Genomic DNA, 7,423 nt, shown 5'->3' on the forward strand with positions numbered 1-7,423 from the left:
GATTTGGCATGTTGAGGAAAAATGTATGGAAGACAGTTGTATTGCTGATACTTTGTGCTATACAGGTCTCTAGAGAGACCTCCTTCAGCTCTGTTGAGTCAGTGCTGCTCACCAGACCAAGCACATGGTATTTTTCAACCTGCAGTAATCCCTCTAATTGTTTTGAGTGGTTTTGCTGGATTCTGTAGTTTCTAGCCCAAAGATTTTATTGTGAAATGACTGTTTTGGCTGAATGCCTGTGTGAATACCCAGGAAGGATATGGCCCACCAGTGCTCACTGGAACTCATTTTGCTGTTGGTTGCCATATGTCCTGAGCAGTGTTTAGATTTAGAGCAGCTGGAGTTTTGGTCCTGAAGGAGAGCAAACAACAACCAAAAGGGAAGGGGAGGAGGGAGGGGGAAAGAGTAGGGGGCTGAAGTAAGAGTGAGATGGGCTGAGAACAAAGTTTCCCTTTAACATCTTACTTCTACAGCAGAATTGGGCTTATTACTACTTCGGTTGCTCTGAAGTATTGCATGTAGAAGTGACAAGGGTAAAGAGACTTCAGCAGCAAATCCTGTTATATGCACATAGGCTAAAAGATGTAAAAGTGATTCCTGGAATTGTTGGAAAAACGAACATTAGTTACATGCTTCAAATATATAAGCAGCAACGTACTGTGTGGAGAGTTTTTGGTGCTCTCTGAAGGAAGCTAGGAAATAATCTAAACTATAAAAAATGTCTGCAGTTGATTGACAGGCTGAATTTTAAGCCAGAATTGGGTGGAAAGTATGAGTGGAAGCAAGGAACATCATAAAGTCCAGCAAAATTTAGACTAGTCTCTATTAGCTATCTAGTTCAGAAATAAGTACACTTGGATGGACCACTTCCTATTCTAAATATATACCAAAAACCACAAAAGCACTTAAGTTGACGTAGTTAAGCACTCAGATGTTAAGAAACGTGATAGCAGGATCTTGCAGTTTGGGTGTCCATGTGTAACATAGTTCTCAGTTGGGTAACTGGGTCCTCCTTCCCCTGCAAAACTTTTTCCTTCCTGTGCCTCCTGGATGATGTACAGGGCATGAGGCACTGCATGGTCCCAGCCAGTGGCTGTCAGGAGATACTCAGAGGACAAACGGACAGCAGTCCTTTCCTGGTGTACAGAATCCTGTCTTCTCACACTTAGGTGTGCTGGGGTTTGGGGTTTGTTATAGTAGACCCCTGGCACTGCATGCTAGGTAGCTGCTGATGCACTTAGTTTCATCTAAAATAGACTCATCTCTTTTATTAATCAGCTATATACTTCCACATAGTTTGCTGCAGCAAGAAGTTCTACACCTTGATTTTATGAGGGGGGGGGAATATTTCCTTGGTTTTGGCATTTGCTATCTGATAATTTTGTTCTGTTCCCTAACCTCTTGAATTGAAAAAGACAATGAAGAGCAAAACCCCTTTCCAGGGTGTAAGGTAGTCCGGGCCACAGCAGGTATAGACAAAGCTAAGGTAAAAGTCCATGCTTAGTCACTGAATACTGAGGAAAGAAAAGGGTATGTGCTCTAATAAATTGCTACACCCATTCACAGGTCTGTACTAAAGTTTCCCTTCTCACTTTCAACACAGGCATCTCCCAAGCAGTCTTCAGTCTAAATGTCATAATTTCTGAAATGGTAAAGTTCATCCTATTCCTCCCCATTCTTGTCACTTTGTGAAAAGATTGTCTCTTAAAAGTGTTTTTAGGTCTAAAAACATTTTACAGAAATGGTATTTCCATTAACAGGTCCTTCGGGTTTGCCAAGAAAAATAAAAAGGGCTTCAGGCCATGTTGCTAACCTTGTTTGAACACTTGCTGCCTTTTGTTAGACCTCTGGGCTCTGTGGGTTGTTCAAAAAAGTCCTGAAATGGCCTTTCTTCTGAGTGGTGTCTAATCGCTCATGGTGAGCCAGGCTCTAAAACTGTACCACTACAAGAGACCAATGTGACAGTAAAATTAAGTGCCTGGATGTCCCTTGCCAAAGACTATCCTGGCATGTTGCACATCAGCTATGGGGTTTTTTTAAAAAGGTACTGGATAGGAGCCCAAACTGACTGAAATAACAACGTTCACCCTGCTCAGTGTACTTCAAGTACAAAATACTAATAAAACTTTTCCTTGTAATTTTTTGCAACGATTTTAAACCTCTGTCTGGCTTTCTGTTTCATGGACACTGCTATACAGCAGCACTGAGCAGCAGGTGAACAGAGAAGGTGATACATTCTAAGTGCACAGTTTAAGGCAAGGTGTTATCTACTGTATGTTATCCTGAAGAAGCAGTCTCTTGGGACAAGGAAGTTGTTGAACAAAGAAGATGTAGAAGTTATTTCTATAACTTGATATTACAAGCATTACTCTTGCATTAAGCTGAAGGTTAGGGGAGGAAAGAGACAACTTCAGAAGCCTACTTTATCAGTAGCCATGATTTCCTACCTAGTCCAGGTGTTTGCAGTTCCTTTTAGGATGAAATTGTCTTCTCTTTGCACAGATTTGTGATCTTCATTGAAGTTATGGTCTTCTGCTTATGACAATCCTGATAACAATATTTTAGCATATACAGATGGGAGGTCAGCTAACAGCAGGGCTTTATAGTGTTTGGTGCTGTACAAGCATGTGGGCAGTGCTCCTCTGACACTTTGCCTGAGAACAGGAGGAAGTAACTTCATCCTAATCCCTCTACCGGGCTGCCAAAGGGAGGAGGTATACTGGAATTGCTATCCCAGCTCTGGAGAATGGGATGGGAGGCAGCTTGGGAGCCATGAGTGTCAGGGAACAAGACAAGGATCATGATGGTATCCAGTTCTTTCTTTGCTATCACTCCTTTCCCCAATGGAGTAGCGATGCTCCTGTTCACTGCCGCACATCAAGCATCAACACTTAGTCCAGCAGCCCTGGAAGGGCAGCAGTGGGGCTGGTCTGGTCAGGCAGCCAACTGAAATGATCATCCTGCTTTCCTTGTAAATGGCCTGTAAATATCAAGCCTGGGGTTTGGGTTGGGGTGTTTCTTGTTTGTTATTCTTTTGTTTGTTCGATTTTTATTTGCCTTTTATTTATTGTTTTGTTTGTTTTTCCTGTGGCTTAAAATTATTTAACAGAGGTAGGCTGTAGCAGACTGAATTGCCTGTTTCCATCTCAAAGAAACCTTTGATCTTGGGATATTCTTTGGGATATTCAGGGCTATCTTGAACCCCCTGCCCATAATTTGGAAGCTGCCAGATCAGACTCCATTTTTACACTTAGGCAAGTGGGCTACCTAGACAGCAGTGAGTGCCGTCGCTCTATTCGTAGACACAGCAATACCCCACTGAAAAATCCAAAGGCTGGATTGCACATGAATCTTGGGAAGTTCCTGGAAGGAAGTGAGGTAGGTGGACACTAAGGGGAGAAAGGCTGCTAGATAACAAACCACTCCTGCCAGAAGGTGTTTCTTGTTCTCTGGACAGCAGTGATATTACCTGTGCTCCCTGATGTCCGCCTTAGGCCAGCCCTGTGTCTGGCTTTGCAACAGCCACTGGTGCTTTGTAGTTCATGGAGAGGGATGGGGCAAATAAGGGCAGAAGCTGCTGTGTGCTGCTGAAGTGATAAACTGGGGTCATGCTGTAAGACAACTCCAGACAAACTAGTGCCAACTGCATGTGGAGAATGGCCATTTGTCTGGCATCCAGAAAAGCACAACAAAGCACAACAAAACTCATGTACTGACAAGCTGCCCTTTAGAACTAGCACAGATCCTTCCGGAGCTGCATGTACTTCAACAGCAGGAATTCGCCAAGCCCTAAACATTCGCTCCCAGGGACTGGAGTCGTGAGTGCACGTGTCACTCTGGAGTATTTTAGGTTAACACGTCACAACTTCAGCCCATTACTGCAGTTGAAACAAGGCATGTTTGCACAGCTTTTTTTTTTTTTTTTTTTTAATTGGTGACTAGCTTAGCTGGAAACGTGCAGGACTGCTGCTGCTTTTTGCCATTTTTGCTTAAGGCAATAGCAGAGAAATCTGCATGCAGTTAACAGACTGGAAAAGAATAGCCAGAATTTTAGGCACTCTCTTCCCCCGTGGCAACTCCACTCCACTAGTGCAAATATTTCATGACCACTTAGGATGACTGTGGAACCATCTGTGAGTTTGGAGGTGGTCGTGTTTTTATATATTATTTTTTAACCCAGAAATAAAGCCTAAACCAAACAGGAGTGTAAAGCTGTGCTGAACCTAAACTTTCTGGTTCCTTTGCTAGGCAGATCTCCTTGTTGTGCAGGAGGTGGGGAGTGCTTGGCTTTCTCTTTTCTTTTTAAAATTATTTATCCATAAGTCTCACTTCCCCAAAGTCTCTCAAGAGAAAACATCCTGGGTTTTCCAACTGCCCTCATCCTGCAACCAGCATAGGATAAACACAAATGCTGAGAACCTGCTTTTCTGAAGCACTATTTGTGTCTCCATGGATAGTTTTATTGAACAAAGAGATCACACACCTCAGTGACATATACATGCAGAGGTGCCAGAGCCCCACCCTGCACACCTCACTGCTCGGGTACACTGGGAACTGCATGCTTCATTCAGGTTTAATTTCACAATGGAAATGTTTCATTTTCCTTTAAACGGCACTTTGAAACAACATGTATGATGGGATTTTAATGCTCTGTTGCTTTTGTATTGCTTGCTTCACTCAATGCAAAAACTTTTGTCCTGAAGTGCCTGTTTTTCTCTCCCTGAAGATGCAGAGGCTACAAAACTATTTCAGTAACATGCAATAACTAAATAGAAATTTAATGTTTGCAGTTTAATCTACAACATCTAACCCCATCGGCTTTCGTACACCCAGTCAGATAACCTGGGGACAGTACAGGTTTAACAGCACCTGAAGCTTCACTGCAAGACACAAACAAGAAGGGTGTGCCCATCTTGTGGTGCTTTCACCTGTATCCTCCCCTGCATTCACTAGGTTTCCCCTCTGCACCTTCCAGCACCCCATATGGGCCAGTGCTGCAGCAGGTCTGGCAAGACCCTGGCCCTTAGCATCACACTCAGGTTTGAAGTTTGCTCTGTCCTGTGTCCCGGACCCCATTTAATCCCCAGCCCTCCAAGATGGGGGCAGCCACCCTGGGGCAGGTGTGGGGGACGCAGTGCTGGGAGACACCATGGCACACAGCCTGCAGTGGTGTGAGGCTCCTCAGGCCGCAGCAGGGTCAGTTCACCAACCCTCTCACTAAAATGCACTATTTGAGTGTTTCTCCCTTTAACAGCCTTGTGTAGTGTTGCCCCAAAACTACACCAGTAGTTTTCCAAAACTAGGTTGTTTAGCCTACAGGGGAGGTTCAGGGGTGACCTTATCGCTCTCTACAACCACCTGCAAGGAAGGTATAGCCAGGTGGGAGATGGCTTCTTCTCCCAGGAAGTCAGCGACAGGACAAGAGGACACAGTCTTCAGCTGTGCCACGGGAGGTTTAAAGTTGAACACTAGGAGGAATTTCTTCACAGAAAGGGTGATTAGACACTGGAATGAGCTGCCCAGGGAGGTGGTGGAGTCACTGTCCCTGGAGGTGTTTAAGGAACCACTGGATGTGGCACTGGGTGCCATGGTCTAATTGACCGGGTGATCTTTGGTCATAGGTTAGACCTGATGATCGCAGAGGTCAAACCGATTGATTCCGCCCCTCTGTTTGGGAAACGCGGGTTCGGTCGGGACGATCTCGCCGAAAGGCGCCGCCCGGGCCCTCTCCTGGCCTGCGGGAAGCGGCCACGCCTTTTCCAACGGGAGAGAATTACTAAAAAAAAAAATCGCCCTAAACCTGGGCATGGGGCGAGCGCAGCCCGGGTCCCACACACCCCACCACCGCCCCTCACAGGGAGGACGGCCCGCCCGGCCCCCGGGAGCTCGGCGCGGGGAAGCGGCGCCCAGAGCCGCCCCGCGCAGGCCCGACCCTGCCCCCTGGCGGCGGCGGTAACACCGGCCCGGCTGCCGTGAGGACCCCGAGTGCCGGGAAATGGCTACGGGATTGCGGCTCAAGACACCACTGAGAGGGGGCCTCATGCATGCGTGTAAATAGCTAAAGGGTGGGTGTGAAGAGGATTCAGCCAGGCTCTTCTCGGTGGTGCCAAGCAATAGGGCGTGAGGCAGTGGGCAGAAACTGATACACAGGAAATTCCACCTGGAACAGATTGTCCAGAGAGGTTGTCTGGAGTCTCTCACTGGGGATGTTAAAGAATCATCTGGACACAATCCTGTGCCAGGTGCTCTAGGGTGATCCTACTTGAGCAGGGAGACTGCACCAGATGATTGCCCGTGGTCCTTTTCAGCCTGACCCATTCTGTGATTTAATACTGTGAAAAACGCCAATCACTTGTTTTCAAAATTTTAAAAGTTTAATAGAAATAAAAATGGTTATAAAAGTGGTAATACAATTAGAGTAATAATAATTTGGACAATCAGGATTTAGGACAATATGAGACAACAAAGACAAAGAGCACGGACGTCCAGGTACTTTTTTCCAGGCAGCACGGGCCCGGGAAAAAGGACACGCTCTAACAAAAGGAGTAATCTTTTAAGAGCAATAGCTTGTTGCATATTCATACGCCTCATACATGATGCATAAATTCTATTCAAACACAGGATTCTGTCTGGTCAGTGTTAACTTTTTCACTTAATCTCTACAGCGCCAAAGAGGCTGAACGGAGCCTATTTCTTCTTGTTAGGAAAGCAATAAATTCTTTTCTCTGAAAGATTTAGGTGCCTTGTGGTTGTTTATCTGATTAGAGTGTCTCTTTCCTTTTAGAGAGAGAAAAAAGAAAAACAAACTACACTAACACAGTTCTTATTGTGACTAAAAAACTACCTTCTAATTACAAGACTACATTCACTATTAAAATGTTAATACAGCACTACTAATCAATACATCAAAATCCATTTGGTAAATATCTGCGTAGAGCCATATAATATGCATTTCTCACACAGTGTATACACCATGCCCTCCTAGCAGCGCCTAAGAGCAGCATTATAGAGGGCAGGAAGGCTGGGTGTGGGAAAGGAGGAAACCCAGGTACTGGGGTGAGGCTGTGGAGCTACTGCCCTTGCACTGCATGCCTCCTGCAAGGAAGGTTTATGGGAATTCACTCACGTATCAAGGGAGGTTTATGCTAATTCACTCAAATATCAAGGGAAACTGCTACGGTGGTTTTCCCAGGATGAGGCTCCATTCTTCAGCACTGTCGCTGGGTGTGCTAACCCCTTGATTTCCCTAAATACTGGGAATTTGGCTATATCATTTGCAGTAGTAAAAGCCTGTTCCTGTTTTCTCGTTATATTTTAATACAATTTTGCTCATTTGTAGACTTGAAAGTGTGATTGTTCAACCCACTGTGCCAAATCTAGTCTCACAAACTGATATTAACTAATTTATACAGATGTTTGACCC

Source organism: Camarhynchus parvulus, chromosome 3 (assembly GCF_901933205.1).
Source record: "Camarhynchus parvulus chromosome 3, STF_HiC, whole genome shotgun sequence".
Taxonomy (NCBI): domain Eukaryota; kingdom Metazoa; phylum Chordata; class Aves; order Passeriformes; family Thraupidae; genus Camarhynchus; species Camarhynchus parvulus.